This window comes from Cryptomeria japonica, unplaced genomic scaffold (assembly GCF_030272615.1).
Source record: "Cryptomeria japonica unplaced genomic scaffold, Sugi_1.0 HiC_scaffold_191, whole genome shotgun sequence".
Lineage (NCBI taxonomy): Eukaryota > Viridiplantae > Streptophyta > Pinopsida > Cupressales > Cupressaceae > Cryptomeria > Cryptomeria japonica.
Window position 1 is genome coordinate 87,501 of NW_026729013.1, and position 15,000 is coordinate 102,500.

The 15,000-nt window shown below is 59.6% G+C and overlaps 1 non-coding gene across 1 annotated transcript; it reads left to right on the top strand.

The window, feature by feature from the left end:
* Positions 1-11,790: 11,790 nt before the first annotated feature.
* Positions 11,791-11,909, top strand: LOC131867940 (5S ribosomal RNA). Its single transcript, XR_009366460.1, has one exon. It is a non-coding gene; the product is annotated as a 5S ribosomal RNA (ribosomal RNA).
* The last annotated feature ends 3,091 nt before the right edge of the window (positions 11,910-15,000 follow it).

Below are 15,000 nucleotides of genomic sequence, written 5' to 3' on the forward strand. Positions count from 1 at the left end.
TAAGAATCGGGCGCACTTGGGGCGACTACCAGTGCCAACCCCTTATCCCGCGGTGCGTCCGACACACAGAAATTTCCAAGGCGGCCAAGGAGCCTCCCCGCATAGCAATCGGGGTGTGAGGTTACGGATGCAGCATTGATAGCAATCGAGGTGTGAGGCGAAGGATGCAGAAGTGAGAGCCGAGGGATGTAGCAGAGATAGCAATCGGGGTGTGTGATGCAGAAGAGATAGCAATCGAGGTGTGCGGTGGGAAGGGCCCAGCAGCCAGAATGCATGAAGCGACGGATGAAGCAGTGATGACAACCGGGCTGTGAGGAGAGGAGGGATGCAGCCAAGAAAGCAATCAGGGCTCGAGGCAAGGGATGCATCAAGGATAGCAATCATGTTGTGAGGCGAGATTCCAAAGGCTAAACGTGAGAGGCTGCAGGGTCGACTCAGAGAGGTCTATGCATGTGAGAGGCTGAAAGCAAGGTCGACTCGGAGCGGTCTATGCATCGGGCGCGCTTGGGGCGACTACCAGTGCCAACCCCTTATCCCGCGACGCGTCCGACAAAGAGAACGTTCCAAGGCGGCAGAGGAGGTTACCAGCCGAAGGATGCAGTAGCAATAACAGGTATAGTTCCGCGGCGGCCGAGAAGACTCACCGCATAGGAATCGGGATGCGAGGCGAGGGATGCGGCGGGAAGGCCCCGACGGCTAAACGGAAGAGGCTGCAGGGCCGCCTCGGAATGGTCCAAGCATCGGATGCGATTGGGACGACTACCAGTGCCAACCCCTTATCCCGCGATGCGTCCGATACACAGATAGTTCCAAGGCGGCCGAGGAGCCTCACCGCATATCAATCGGGGTGCGAGGCGAGGGATGGGGCGGGAAGGCCCCAACGGCTAGACGGAAGAGGCTTCAGGGCCACCTCGGAATGGTCCAAGCATCGGACGCGCTTGGGGCGACTGCCAGTGCCAACCCCTTATCCCGCGATGCGTCCGATACACAGATGGTTCCAAGGCGGCCGAGGAGCCTCACCGCATAGCAATCGGGGGTGCGAGGCGAGGGATGGGGCGGGAAGGCCCCAACGGCTAGACGGAAGAGGCTTCAGGGCCGCCTAGGAATGGTCCAAGCATCGGACACGCTTGGGGCGACTACCAGTGACAGCCCCCTATCCCGCGATGCGTCCGATACGAAGATGGTTCCAAGGCGGCCGAGGAGCCTCACCGCATAGCAATCGGGGTGCGAGGTGGGGGATGCGGCGAGATGGCCCCAACGGCTAGACGGAAGAGGCCACAGGGCCGCGTCGGAATAGTCCAAGCATCGGACGCGCTTGGGGCGACTACCAGTGACAACCCCTTATCCCGCGATGCGTCCGATACGAAGATAGTTCCAAGGCGGCCGAGGAGCCTCACCGCATAGCAATCGGGGTGCGAGGTGGGGGATGCGGCGAGATGGCCCCAACGGCTAGACGGAAGAGGCTGCAGGGCCGCCTCGGAATAGTCCAAGCATCGGACGCGCTTGGGGCCACTACCAGTGACAACCCCTTATCCCGCGATGCGTCCGATACGAAGATAGTTCCAAGGCGGCCGAAGAGCCTCACCGCATAGCAATCGGGGTGCGAGGTGGGGGATGCGGCGAGATGGCCCCAACGGCTAGACGGAAGAGGCCACAGGGCCGCCTCGGAATAGTCCAAGCATCGGACGCGCTTGGGGCGACTACCAGTGACAACCCCTTATCCCGCGATGCGTCCGATACGAAGATAGTTCCCAGGCGGCCGAGGAGCCTCACCGCATAGCAATCGGGGTGCGAGGCGAGGGATGCGGCGAGATGGCCCCAAAGGCTAGACGGAAGAGGCTGCAGGGCTGCCTCGGAATAGTCCAAGCATCGGACGCGCTTGGGGCGACTACCACTGCCAACCCCTTATCCCGCGATGCGTCCGATACACAGATAGTTCCGAGGCGGCCGAGGAGGTGGGGGATGCAGCGAGATGGCCCCAACGGCTAGACGGAAGAGGCTGCAGGGCCGCCTCGGAATAGTCCAAGCATCGGACGCGCTTGGGGCGACTACCAGTGACAACCCCTTATCCCGCGATGCGTCCGATACACAGATAGTTCCGAGGCGGCCAAGGAGCCTCACCGCATAGCAATCGTGGTGCGAGGTGGGGGATGCGGCGAGATGGCCCCAACGGCTAGACGGAAGAGGCTGCAGGGCCGCCTCGGAATGGTCCAAGCATCGGATGCGCTTGGGGCGACTACCACTGCCAACCCCTTATCCCGCGATGCGTCCGATACACAGATAGTTCCAAGGCGGCCGAGGAGCCTCACAGCATAGCAATCAAGGTGCGAGGCGAGGGATGCGGCGAGAAAGCCCCAACGGCTAGAGGGAAGAGGCTTCAGGTCCGCCTCGGAATGGTCCAAGCATCGGACGCGCTTGGGGCGACTACCAGTGACAACCCCTTATCCCGCGACGCGTCCGATACACAGATAGTTCCAAGGCGGCCGAGGAGCCTCACCGCATAGCAATCGGGGTGCGAGGCGAGGGATGCGGCGAGAAGGACCCAACGGCTACACGGAAGAGGCTTCGGGGCCGCCTCGGAATGGTCCAAGCATCGGACGCGCTTGGGGCGACTACCAGTGACAACCCCTTATCCCGCGACGCGTCCGATACACAGATAGTTCCAAGGCGGCCGAGGAGCCTCACCGCATAGCAATCGGGGTGCGAGGCGAGGGATGCGGCGAGAAGGACCCAACGGCTAGACGGAAGAGGCTTCGGGGCCGCCTCGGAATGGTCCAAGCATCGGACGCGCTTGGGGCGACTACCAGTGACAACCCCTTATCCCGCGACGCGTCCGATACACAGATAGTTCCAAGGCGGCCGAGGAGCCTCACCGCATAGCAATCGGGGTGCGAGGCGAGGGATGCGGCGAGAAGGACCCAACGGCTAGACGGAAGAGGCTTCGGGTCCGCCTCGGAATGGTCCAAGCATCGGACGCGCTTGGGGCGACTACCAGTGACAACCCCTTATCCCGCGACGCGTCCGATACACAGATAGTTCCAAGGCGGCCGAGGAGCCTCACCGCATAGCAATCGGGGTGCGAGGCGAGGGATGCGGCGAGAAGGACCCAACGGCTAGACGGAAGAGGCTTCGGGTCCGCCTCGGAATGGTCCAAGCATCGGACGCGCTTGGGGCGACTACCAGTGACAACCCCTTATCCCGCGACGCGTCCGATACACAGATAGTTCCAAGGCGGCCGAGGAGCCTCACCGCATAGCAATCGGGGTGCGAGGCGAGGGATGCGGCGAGAAGGACCCAACGGCTAGACGGAAGAGGCTTCGGGTCCGCCTCGGAATGGTCCAAGCATCGGACGCGCTTGGGGCGACTACCAGTGACAACCCCTTATCCCGCGACGCGTCCGATACACAGATAGTTCCGAGGCGGCCGAGGAGCCTCACCGCATAGCAATCGGGGTGCGAGGCGAAGGATGCGGCGAGAAGGACCCAACGGCTAGACGGAAGAGGCTTCGGGTCCGCCTCGGAATGGTCCAAGCATCGGACGCGCTTGGGGCGACTACCAGTGACAACCCCTTATCCCGCGACGCGTCCGAATCTATCTATAGTTCCCTCGACCCCGAACTAAAGATGGTAGATCTATCCATGGAGCTATCTCTTGACTGAGCTGAAAGTCATGTTACGTACAGAAGAATATAGGATCACTAGATGAACCGATGGCGCTCCCCTGAACTAGTTCAGAGTTCGGCGACTACCCGGGCGTCTCCTCCACCCACCCCCGAGGAGCCTCACCGCATAGCAATCGGGGTGCGAGGCGAGGGATGCGGCGAGAAGGACCCAACGGCTAGACGGAAGAGGCTTCAGGGCCGCCTCGGAATGGTCCAAGCATCGAACGCGCTTGGGGCGACTACCAGTGACAACCCCTTATCCCGCGACGCGTCCGATACACAGATAGTTCCGAGGCGGCCGAGGAGCCTCACCGCATAGCAATCGGGGTGCGAGGCGAGGGATGCGGCGAGAAGGACCCAACGGCTAGACGGAAGAGGCTTCAGGGCCGCCTCGGAATGGTCCAAGCATCGGACGCGCTTGGGGCGACTACCAATGACAACCCCTTATCCCGCGACGCGTCCGATACACAGATAGTTCCGAGGCGGCCGAGGAGCCTCACCGCATAGCAATCGGGGTGCGAGGCGAGGGATGCGGCGAGAAGGACCCAACGGCTAGACGGAAGAGGCTTCAGGGCCGCCTCGGAATGGTCCAAGCATCGGACGCGCTTGGGGCGACTACCAGTGACAACCCCTTATCCCGCGACGCGTCCGATACACAGATAGTTCCGAGGCGGCCGAGGAGCCTCACCGCATAGCAATCGGGGTGCGAGGCGAGGGATGCGGCGAGAAGGACCCAACGGCTAGACGGAAGAGGCTTCAGGGCCGCCTCGGAATGGTCCAAGCATCGGACGCGCTTGGGGCGACTACCGTTGCCAACCCCTTATCCCGCGATGCGTCTGATACACAGATAGTTCCGAGGCGGCCGAGGAGCCTCACCGCATAGCAATCGGGTTGCGAGGCAGATTATTGGGAAGGGAACCCCCTGGGATGCGGCTCAAGCAGTGCCCAAAGGGACTGGAATGCGGAATCACATCGAGAGACCCAAATGCTATACGAGGGCTCAAATCGAATTATCGATTTGGCCACGACATGGACGCATCGGAACGACTACCTTTGCCGAACCACTCGCAATTGCATCCATACCGAAACCAATAGACATTTCCGTTAGAGCCCTCGCATAGCATTCGGGAATCTCGCATGCCCCTCTAAATCGACCAATGCTGGCGCTCAATGAAAATCCGAGCGCTACCACCGTTCGAGCGCCAGCATTGGTCGAGTTAGAGGGGCACGGGGGAGAATGCTCCAGTCAACACCTCCCCTATATAAGTTATTTGTCCGATTCTCGCACAACCGTAGTCTGCCTCGTCGAATCAAACAACGGTCCCAGATTCCGACTTCCGTTCCGTAGAGACCCAAAAGCTAGATGGAGGCTCGCAAGAAAGAGAGTCGGCGCATAGCAATCGGGTTTCTCGAACGTTTAGGGACCGAGCTCACTTGCGGATAGGGCAAAATCCGCCAAGCAACCCAAAAGCTAGACGGGGGCTCGAATCGAATCGCCTAGGCGGCCACAACAACGACGTGTTGGATCGACTACCAGTGCCAAACCATTCAGCAAGACTAGTCTGTGTCGAGGCCGGATAGAGATTCTCAGAGAGCGCCCGCATAGCATTTAGGAGACCTGCCGCGTCCCTCACACTCGACAAATGGTGGTGCACGTTTATAAATCCGAGCGATCCCAACCCTTTCAAGCACCAACATCGGTCGAGATAGAGGGGCACGGAGGGGGCTGCGTGAGACAACACAGTCCCCTATATAAGTTATTTGTCCGATTCTCACACATCCGAAGAATGGTCATCAAATCGGACAACAGCCCAAACTTCCGACTTCCGTCCCAGAAAGCCCAAGAGCTATCTAAAACGTTCATGGCCGGAACTCGATCGCGGCTATACCAGTCCGCCAAGCAACCCAAAAGCTAGACTGGAGCTCTAGTCGAATCACCTCTGTGGCCATTGCAAGGACGTGTTGGAGCGACTACCATTGCCGAACCATTCCGCAGGTCGAGTCCATACCAAGGCCGCATAGAGATTCACGATGAGCTCCTGCATAGCAATCAGGAGACTTGCCGTGTCCATCACAATCGATAAATCCTGGTGCAAGATTTTTGCATCCGAGCGCTCCAACCAGTCGAGCACCAGCATCAATCGACATAAACGGGCACGGGGGGAGGATGCTCGAGAACACTACCTCCCCTATATAAGTTATTTGTCCGATTCTCAAGCAGCCGAAGTCTGGTCATCGAATCGGGTCAAAGACCACAACTTCCGACTTTACCCACAATGCAAGTCATCGAATCGAACATCGGCCCCCGAGTCGGACTCCATGCGTATGTCAGGTCATCGGACCCAAATTCCGCCTTCCTGCGCATGGCGGGCCATCAATATCAACTCGGTCATCGGACCCAAACTCCGCCTTTTTGCGTATGGCACGCCTTCAAATCGGTCATCGGACCCAAATTCCGCCTTCCTGTGCATGGCGGGCCATCAACATCAACTCGGTCATCGGACCCAAATTCCGCCTTTCTGCGCATGGCACGCCATCAACTCGGTCATCGGACCCAAATTCCGCCTTCCTGCGCATGGCAGGTCATCGGACACAAATTCAGACCTCGCCAATATGCCTACGTATCGAATCGGTCATCGGACCCAACTTCCGACTTCATCCATACTGTAGGGTCTTTGAGGTTGGCGCGGTGCGCTCAACCCAGGGAGTCGACCCATCGAAGCATACACCTCCCCTATATAAGCTATTTGTCCGATTCCCACACCTGTGTAGTTTGCACCTCTGACCAGGACATCGACCCCAACTTCCGAACTCGACTGCAACGACGGCACCAGCGCCTTGGTGCGCACCTTGCGACGCACAGTCCCAACATTCGCCTTCCTGCACATGGCAGGTCATCGGACCCAAATTCCGACCTCGCGAGTATGCCTACATATCGAATCGGTCATCGGACCCAACTTCCGACTTCATCCATACCGTAGGGTCTTTGAGGTTGGCGCGGTGCGCTCAACCCGGGGAGTCGACCCAACGAAGCATACACCTCCCCTATATAAGCTATTTGTCCGATTCCCACACCTGTGTAGTTTGCACCTCCGATCAAGACATCGACCCCAACTTCCGAACTCGCCTCCAACGACCGAACCAGCGCCTTGGTGCGCACCTTGCAACGCACAGTGCCAACATTCGCCTTCCTGCACGTGGCAGGTCATCGGACCCAAATTCCGACCTCGCGAGTATGCCTACATATCGAATCGGTCATCGGACCCAACTTCCGACTTCATCCATACCGTAGGGTCTTTGAGGTTGGCGCGGTGCGCTCAACCCGGGGAGTCGACCCAACGAAGCATACACCTCCCCTATATAAGCTATTTGTCCGATTCCCACACCTGTGTAGCTTGCACCTCCGATCAGGACATCGACCCCAACTTCCGAACTCGACTAAAAAGACCGCACCAGCGCCTTGGTGTGCACCTTGCAACGCACAGTGTCAACATTCGCCTTCCTGCACATGGCAGGTCATCGGACCCAAATTCCGACCTCATGAGCATACCTACTAATCGAATCGGTCATCGGACCCAACTTCCGACTTCATCCATACCGTAGGGTCTTTGAGGTTGGCGCGGTGCGCTCAACCTGGGGAGTCGACCCATCGAAGCATACACCTCCCCTATATAAGCTATTTGTCCGATTCCGACACCTGTGTAGTTTGCACCTCCGCTCAGGACATCGACCCCAACTTCCGAACTCGCCTGCAACGACCGAACCAGCGCCTTGGTGCGCACCAAAAGTGCGCACTTTTGGAGGGCACTTTTCTGCGCTCCAAAGGTGCGCACTTTTGGAGGGCACTTTTTGGAGGGCACTTTTCTGCGCTCCAAAGGTGCGCACTTTTGGAGGGCACTTTTTGGAGGGCACTTTTCTGCGCTCCAAAGGTGCGCACTTTTGGAGGGCACTTTTTGGAGGGCACTTTTCTGCGCTCCAAAGGTGCGCACTTTTGGAGGGCACTTTTTGGAGGGCACTTTTCTGCGCTCCAAAGGTGCGCACTTTTGGAGGGCACTTTTTGGAGGGCACTTTTCTGCGCTCCAAAGGTGCGCACTTTTGGAGGGCACTTTTTGGAGGGCACTTTTCTGCGCTCCAAAGGTGCGCACTTTTGGAGGGCACTTTTTGGAGGGCACTTTTCTGCGCTCCAAAGGTGCGCACTTTTGGAGGGCACTTTTTGGAGGGCACTTTTCTGCGCTCCAAAGGTGCGCACTTTTGGAGGGCACTTTTTGGAGGGCACTTTTCTGCGCTCCAAAGGTGCGCACTTTTGGAGGGCACTTTTTGGAGGGCACTTTTCTGCGCTCCAAAGGTGCGCACTTTTGGAGGGCACTTTTGTGCACTCCAAAGGTGCGCACTTTTGGAGGGCACTTTTCCTGTGCTCCAAAGGTGCACACCTAGGTGAGCACCTTCGACCACACCTTGTAGCACACCAAACTCTGACTTTCGACTTCATCCGCAATGCAGGGTCTTTGAGGTTGGCGCAATGCGCACAACCAGGGGAGTCGACCCATCAAACCCAACACCTCCCCTATATAAGCTATTTGTCTGATTCTCATACATGCGTAGCCTGCAGGAGCAATTAGGACATCGACCCCAACTTTCGGCTTCTAAACGAAAACAAGGTCTTTGAGGTTGGTGTAATGCGAACAACTAGGGGAGTCAACCCATCAAACCCAACACCTCCCCTATATAAGCTATTTGTCTGATTCTCATACATGTGTAGTCTACAGGAGCAATTAGGACATCGACCCCAACTTTTGACTTCTTAACGAAAACAAGGTCTTTGAGGTTGACGTAATGCGCACAACCAGGGGAGTCGACCCATCAAACCCAACACCTCCCCTATATAAGCTATTTGTCCGATTCTCATACATGTGTAGCCTGCAGGAGCCATTAGGACATTGACCCCAACTTTTGACTTCTTAACGAAAACAAGGTCTTTGAGGTTGGCGTAATGCGCACAACCAAGGGAGTTGACCCATCAAACCCAACACCTCCCCTATATAAGCTATTTGTCTGATTCTCATACATGTGTAGCCTGCAACAACGATTAGGACATCCACCCCAACTTCTGAATTCGTCTGCGTTGACCGCACCAAAGGTGCACGCCTTGGTGCTCACCAAAATCCGACTTCCGACTTCTTCTGCTATGCGGGGTCTTTGAGGTTGGCGCAGTGCGCACAACCAGGGGAGTCAACCCACCGAATGCAACACCTCCCCTATATAAGCTATTTGTCTGATTCTCATACATGCGTAGACTGCAGCAATGATTAGGACATCCACCCCAACTTTTGACTTCTTAAACAAGACAGGGTCTTTGAAGTTGGTGCAGTGCACACAACCAGGGGAGTCGACCCATCAAACGCAACACCTCCCCTATATAAAGCTATTTGTCCGATTCTCATACGTGTAGTCTGCAGCAGCGATTAGGACATCGACCCCAACTTCCGAATTCGTTTGCATTGACCGCACCAAAGGTGCACGCCTTGGTGTGCACCCTGGAGTGCACTTTGGTGCTCACCTCGGTGCACACTTTGGTGTGCACCTCGGTGTGCACCAAAGGTGCGCACCTTGGAGCGCACCAAAGGTGTACACTTTGGAGCGCACCACATAGGGTCTTTGAGAGGTTGGCGCAGTGCGCACACCAAGGTGGGTGTTGAGGTGCGTGCCGAGGTGGGTGGGTGCTAGGGTGCGCTCCATGGTGGGTGCCAGGGTGGGTGCGTGCTAGGGTGGATTCCAAAGAGGGTCATAGGGTGGGTGCCAAGGTGGGTTGGTGATATAGTGGGTTCAAAGGTGGGTACTAGGGTGGGTTCCAAGGTGGGTCACAAGTTGGGTGCCAGGATGCGTGGGTGTTAGGTTGGGTGCCAAGGTGGGCTCCTGCGTGGGTGGGTGCTAGGGTGGGTTTCAAGGTGGACGCGAGGGCGGGTGCCAAGGTGGGTAACAAGTTGGGTGTTAGGATGGGTGAGTGCTAGAGTGGGTGCCAAGGTGGGTGGGTGCTAAGGTGGATGCCAAGGTGGTTCACAGGGTGGGTGGGTTCTAGGGTGAGTTCCAAGGTGGGTCACAGGTTCAGTGCTAGGGTGGGTGTCAAGGCGGGTGTCGAGGTGCCTGGGTGCTAGGGTGTGGATGCCAATGTGGGTCATAGGGTGGGTACTAGGGTGGGCTGCAATGTGGGTGCCAAGGTGGGTAACATGCTCGGTGGGTTCTAAATTGGGTGCCAGGGTGGGTGTGCACCCACCTTGCCCGAGGTGGGTGCCAAGGTGCCAGTGTGGGTGGGTGCTAAGGTGGATGCCAAGGTGGGTGAGAAGGTGGGTGATAGGTTGAGTGGTAGGATGGGTGGGTGCCAAGATGGGTCACAGGGTGGGTGCAAGGGTGGGTAGGTGCTAGGGTTGGTGTCAGGGTGGGTGGGTGCTAGGTTGGGTTCCAAGGTGGGTGCGAGGGTGAGTGTCAAGGTGGGTCACAGGTTAGGTGCTAGGATGGGTGAGTGCTAGGGTGCAAAGGTGCCAGGGTGGGTGCTAGGATGGGTCGATGCTAGGGTGAGTGGCAAGGTGGGTCCACAAGTGTCAAGGTGGGTGCCGAGGTGGGTGCCAAGTCGGCGACTGCTATGGTGGATGCCAAGGTGGGTCACGGGGTGGGTGCCAAGTTGCTAGGTTGGGTTCCAAGGTGGGTGCCAACGTGGGTGCTAGGGTGCGTGGGTTAAAGGGTGTGTCACAACGTGGGTGCCAGGATGGGTGCGCACCCACACTGGCCAAGACGGGTGCGGGTGCAAGGTTGGGTTCCAAGCCCGGTCACAGGCTGGGTGCTAGGATGGGTGGGTGCCAAGGTGGGCACCAGGGTGGGTGCACCCACCCTGGCCAAGGTGGGTCACGGGGTGGGTCCTAGGGTGGGTAACGGGGTGGGTACTAAGGTGCGTGCCAAGGTGGGTCATAGGGTGGGTGCCAAGGTGGGCACCAGGGTGGGTGTGCACCAACCCTAGCCAGGGTAGGTCACGGGGTGGTTGTCGGGGTGGGCGTCAAGGAGCCAAGGTGGGTGGCAAGTAGCCAAGTTGCGTGCCAAGGTGGGTGTCGGGGTGGGTGCCAAGGATCCAAGGTGGGTGCCAAGGAACCAAGGTGGGTGTCTGGGTGGGTGCCGAGGTGGGAGCCAGGGTGGGTCCCAAGGTGAGTGCAAAGGTGGGTGCCAGGGTCAAGGTGAGTGCCAATGTGGGTTCCAAGGTGCCAGGGTCAGGGTGAGTGCCAATGTGGGTTCAAAGGTGCTAAGTTGGGTGCGAGGTTGGGTGCGAGGGTGGGTGGGTGCCAAGGTGTGCTAGGTGGAAGCCCGGGTGGGTCGGCATCCCATGGGTGTCGAGTTGGGTGCCTGATGGGTGCTTCTTGTCAAGTTTTAGTCGTCGGGACTCATTTCGAGCCTTAGAGGTCGTTTCTTGTCCGGTTGCCCTGTCTTCGACCTGGGAACCCAATTTTGGTCCTCGGGTCCCATTTTTTTTTGTCTCGCATCCCACTTTTGGCCTGTGGCCTTTTCGGGGTCGATTCTCGTTTTGGGCATCAGAGCATGTTTCTTCTCCTAAAACCCAATATTTGTTTATTAAGTCTCGGAACACATTTTTGTTCTCGTGGACCCATCATGGGTCTTGGAACGCATTTGTGGTCCTTGGGTCCCATTTTGCATCCCGAAACTTGTGTTTTGGTGCTTGATCCCTATTTTGGGTGCCCACCTTGCACCAAGTGCGCACCCGGGGCAAACCGAGCGCCTTGGTGCACCGGGGCAAGATCGAGCGTGCACCCGAGGCGCCCCGAACATGCACCAAGGTGCACTCGGCCCACATGTGAGCGCAGGTCGTTGCGCCCGAGGTGGTGTGTGGGCACCGCGTTGCAGACGGGACACTGCACGCACACGACGCCCCCTCCAGGTGCACGCACGTAGGCCGGGCCGGGTGCACACCCGACGCCCTAGCAAGGTGCGCGCACCCGGGCAGGGCTCACACTTGGCGAACGGGGCGCACTTCGCGAGGGAGGGTGTGCACCTCGACGGGGGTGGGTGGCCGGGGTGGATTCGCACGTGGGTCGCGGTTTGCTAAGTACACACTGCGACAAGCTCATAACGGGTGCGATCATACCAGCATTAGTGCACCGGATCCCATCAGAACTCCGCAGTTAAGCGCGCTTGGGCCGGAGTAGTACTGGGATGGGTGACCTCTCGGGAAGTCCCGGTGTTGCACCCTTTTTTAGTTTTTCGCCGGGCGTCGCAATGCTATTTGAATAAACCTTTTGCCCGTTTGCGTTCTCGTCGGGGCCGGGCCGGGCCGGGGTGCGCTGCCCGCACTACCGCGCGCGCGGGGGCGACACCGAGCGCGCACCCGAGGCGCCCCGAGCACACAGGCCACGGTGCAACCCGGGCGTTGTGCGCGCACCCCGGTGCGCCCGAGGTGCTGCGCGCGCACCCAGGTGAAATCGGTGTGCACCTCGGCCAGTGCGCGCTCGGTCGAGTCGCGCACGTTGGCCAAGGTGCACGGTGATGTTTCTTACTCTAAGGTTCCGCACCAGACGCCCGGGACAGGTGAGCGAAGCTGGGCGGGGCCGGGTGCGCGGCCGGGGCAGGTGCACGCAGCTGGAGAGAGCTTTGGAGCACACTTCGGAGCGCACCAATGATGCGCTCCATTCAAAAGTTTCCTGAAAAGGCAAAAAAAGTTGAGATTATAGAATTTCCCACTTGAGAGATTGTAAAAAAAAAAAATTTAAAATGAAGGAAACGCGGGTGCCAAGGTGTGCGCAGCCCAGCCAAGGTGTGCGCACCAAGGCGCCCACCCTGGCGAAGGTGCACGCAAGGTGCGCACCCGAGGCAAACCGGACAATTAACCCAACTTTCGACTTCGCGCGCACCTTGGAGCGCACTTCGGAGCGCTCCTTGGTGCGCACCAATCTTGGGCACCTCGGAGTGCACCATGGCGCCCACCAAGGTGCGCACCCGGGGCAAACCGAGCTCCGACTTCGTGCGCACCTTGGAGCGCACGAAAGGTGCGCACCATGGCGCCCACCAAGGTGCGCAGCCCAGCCAAGGCGTGCGCATCAAGGTGCGCACCCTGGCGAAGGTGCGCACCCGGGGCAAACCGAGCTCCGACTTCGTGCGCACCTTGGAGCGCACAAAAGGTGCGCAACCCAGCCAAGGTGTGCGCACCCCGGTCAAACCGAGCTCCGAATCGTGCGCACCAGAGGTGCACGCCATCGTGCGCACCTTGGAGCACACTTCGGAGCCCTCCTTGGTGCGCGCCGATGTTGCGCACCTCGGAGCGCACCCGGGGAAAACAATGCAATTAACCCGACTTTCGACTTCGTGGGCACCTCGGAGCGCTCTCGGGTTCGCACCTCGGAGCACACCGAGGTGCGCACCTTTGATGCGCTGCCTTCACCAATTTCCAGAAAAGGCAAGAAAACATTGAGAAGGTGTGCGCACCGAGGTGCCCACCCTGGCGAAGGTGCACGCGAGGTGCGCACCCGGGGCAAACCGGGCTCCGACTTCGTGCACGCCGCACCTTGGAGCACACTTCGGAGCGCTCCTTGGTGCGCACCAGGGCGCGCAACCCAGCCGAGGTGCCCACCCCGGCGAAGGTGCACGCGAGGTGCGCACCCGGGGCAAACCGGGCTCCGACTTCGTGCACGCCATGGTGCCCACCGCGGCGAAGGTGCACGCGAGGTGCGCACCCGGGGCAAACCGGGCTCCGACTTCGTGCACGCCGCACCTTGGAGCACACTTCGGAGCGCTCCTTGGTGCGCACCATGGTGCCCACCAGGGCGCGCAACCCCGCCGAAGGTGCACGCGAGGTGCGCACCCGGGGCAAACCGGGCTCCGACTTCGTGCACGCCGCACCTTGGAGCACACTTCGGAGCGCTCCTTGGTGCGCACCATGGTGCCCACCAGGGCGCGCAACCCCGCCGAAGGTGCACGCGAGGTGCGCACCCGGGGCAAACCGGGCTCCGACTTCGTGCACGCCGCACCTTGGAGCACACTTCGGAGCGCTCCTTGGTGCGCACCAGGGCGCGCAACCCAGCCGAGGTGCCCACCCCGGCGAAGGTGCGTACCCGGGGCAAACCGGGCTCCGACTTCGTGCACGCCGCACCTTGGAGCACACTTCGGAGCGCTCCTTGGTGCGCACCATGGTGCCCACCAGGCCGCGCAACCCAGCCAAGGTGTGCGCACCAAGGTGCACGCGAGGTGCGCACCCGGGGCAAACCGGGGTCCGACTTCGTGCACGCCGCACCTTGGAGCACACATCGGGGCGCTCCCGGGTTCGCACCGGCGTTGCGCACCGTGGTGGGCACCTCGGAGCACACCAAGGTGGGCAGCGAGGTGCGCACCTTTGATGCGATGCCTTCACTAATTTCCATAAAAGGCAAAAAAAAAACGAGATTTTAAAATTTCCGTTTTGAAAGATAGTGAGAAAAAGGGAATGCTGGTGCCATCTTGAGCCCGCCCTGGTGCGCAGCCCAGCCAAGGTGTGCGCACCAAGGTGCCCACCCTGGCGAAGGTGCGCGCCCGGGCAATTAATCCAACTTCCAACTTCGCGCGCGCCAGGGTGGGAGCGCACCCAACAACCGGGCCTGGGAAGAGCCAATGCGAGAAACCCCACCAAACGCTCTGACAAAAAAAGAGGGGGCGCTCCAGTAACCCCGCTTCGGAGCGCACCCTGGGCAAACCCAGCCAAGGTGCCCACCCCGGCCAAGGTGCAGGCGAGGTGCGCACCCGGGGCAAACCGGGCTCCGACAACGTGCACGCCGCACCTTGGAGCACACTTCGTAGCGCTCCCGGGTGCGCACCTCAGAGCACACCAAGGTGGGCAGCGAGGTGCGCACCTTTGATGCGCTGCCTTCACTAATTTCCAGAAAAGGCAAAAAAAAAAGGAGATTTTAAAATTTCCGTTTTGAAAGATAGTGAAAAAAACGGAACGCGCGTGCCATCTTGAGCCCGCCCTGGTGCGCAGCCCAGGTAAGGTGCCCACCCTGGCAAAGGTGCGCACCCGGGCAATTAACCCTACTTCCGACTTCGTGCGCGCCAGGGTGGCAACCGGGCCTCGGAAGAGCCAATGCGAGAAACCCCACCAAACGCTCCGACAAAAAAAGAGGCGGCGCTCCAATAACCCCGCTTCGGAGCGCAGCCGGGGCAAACCCAGCCAAGGTGCCCACCCCGACGAAGGTGCACGCGAGGTGCGCACCCGGGGCAAACCGGGCTCCGACAACGTGCACGCAGCACCTTGGAGCACACTTCGAAGCACTCCCGGGTGCCCACCGGCGTTGCGCACCGTGGTGGGCAGCGAGGTG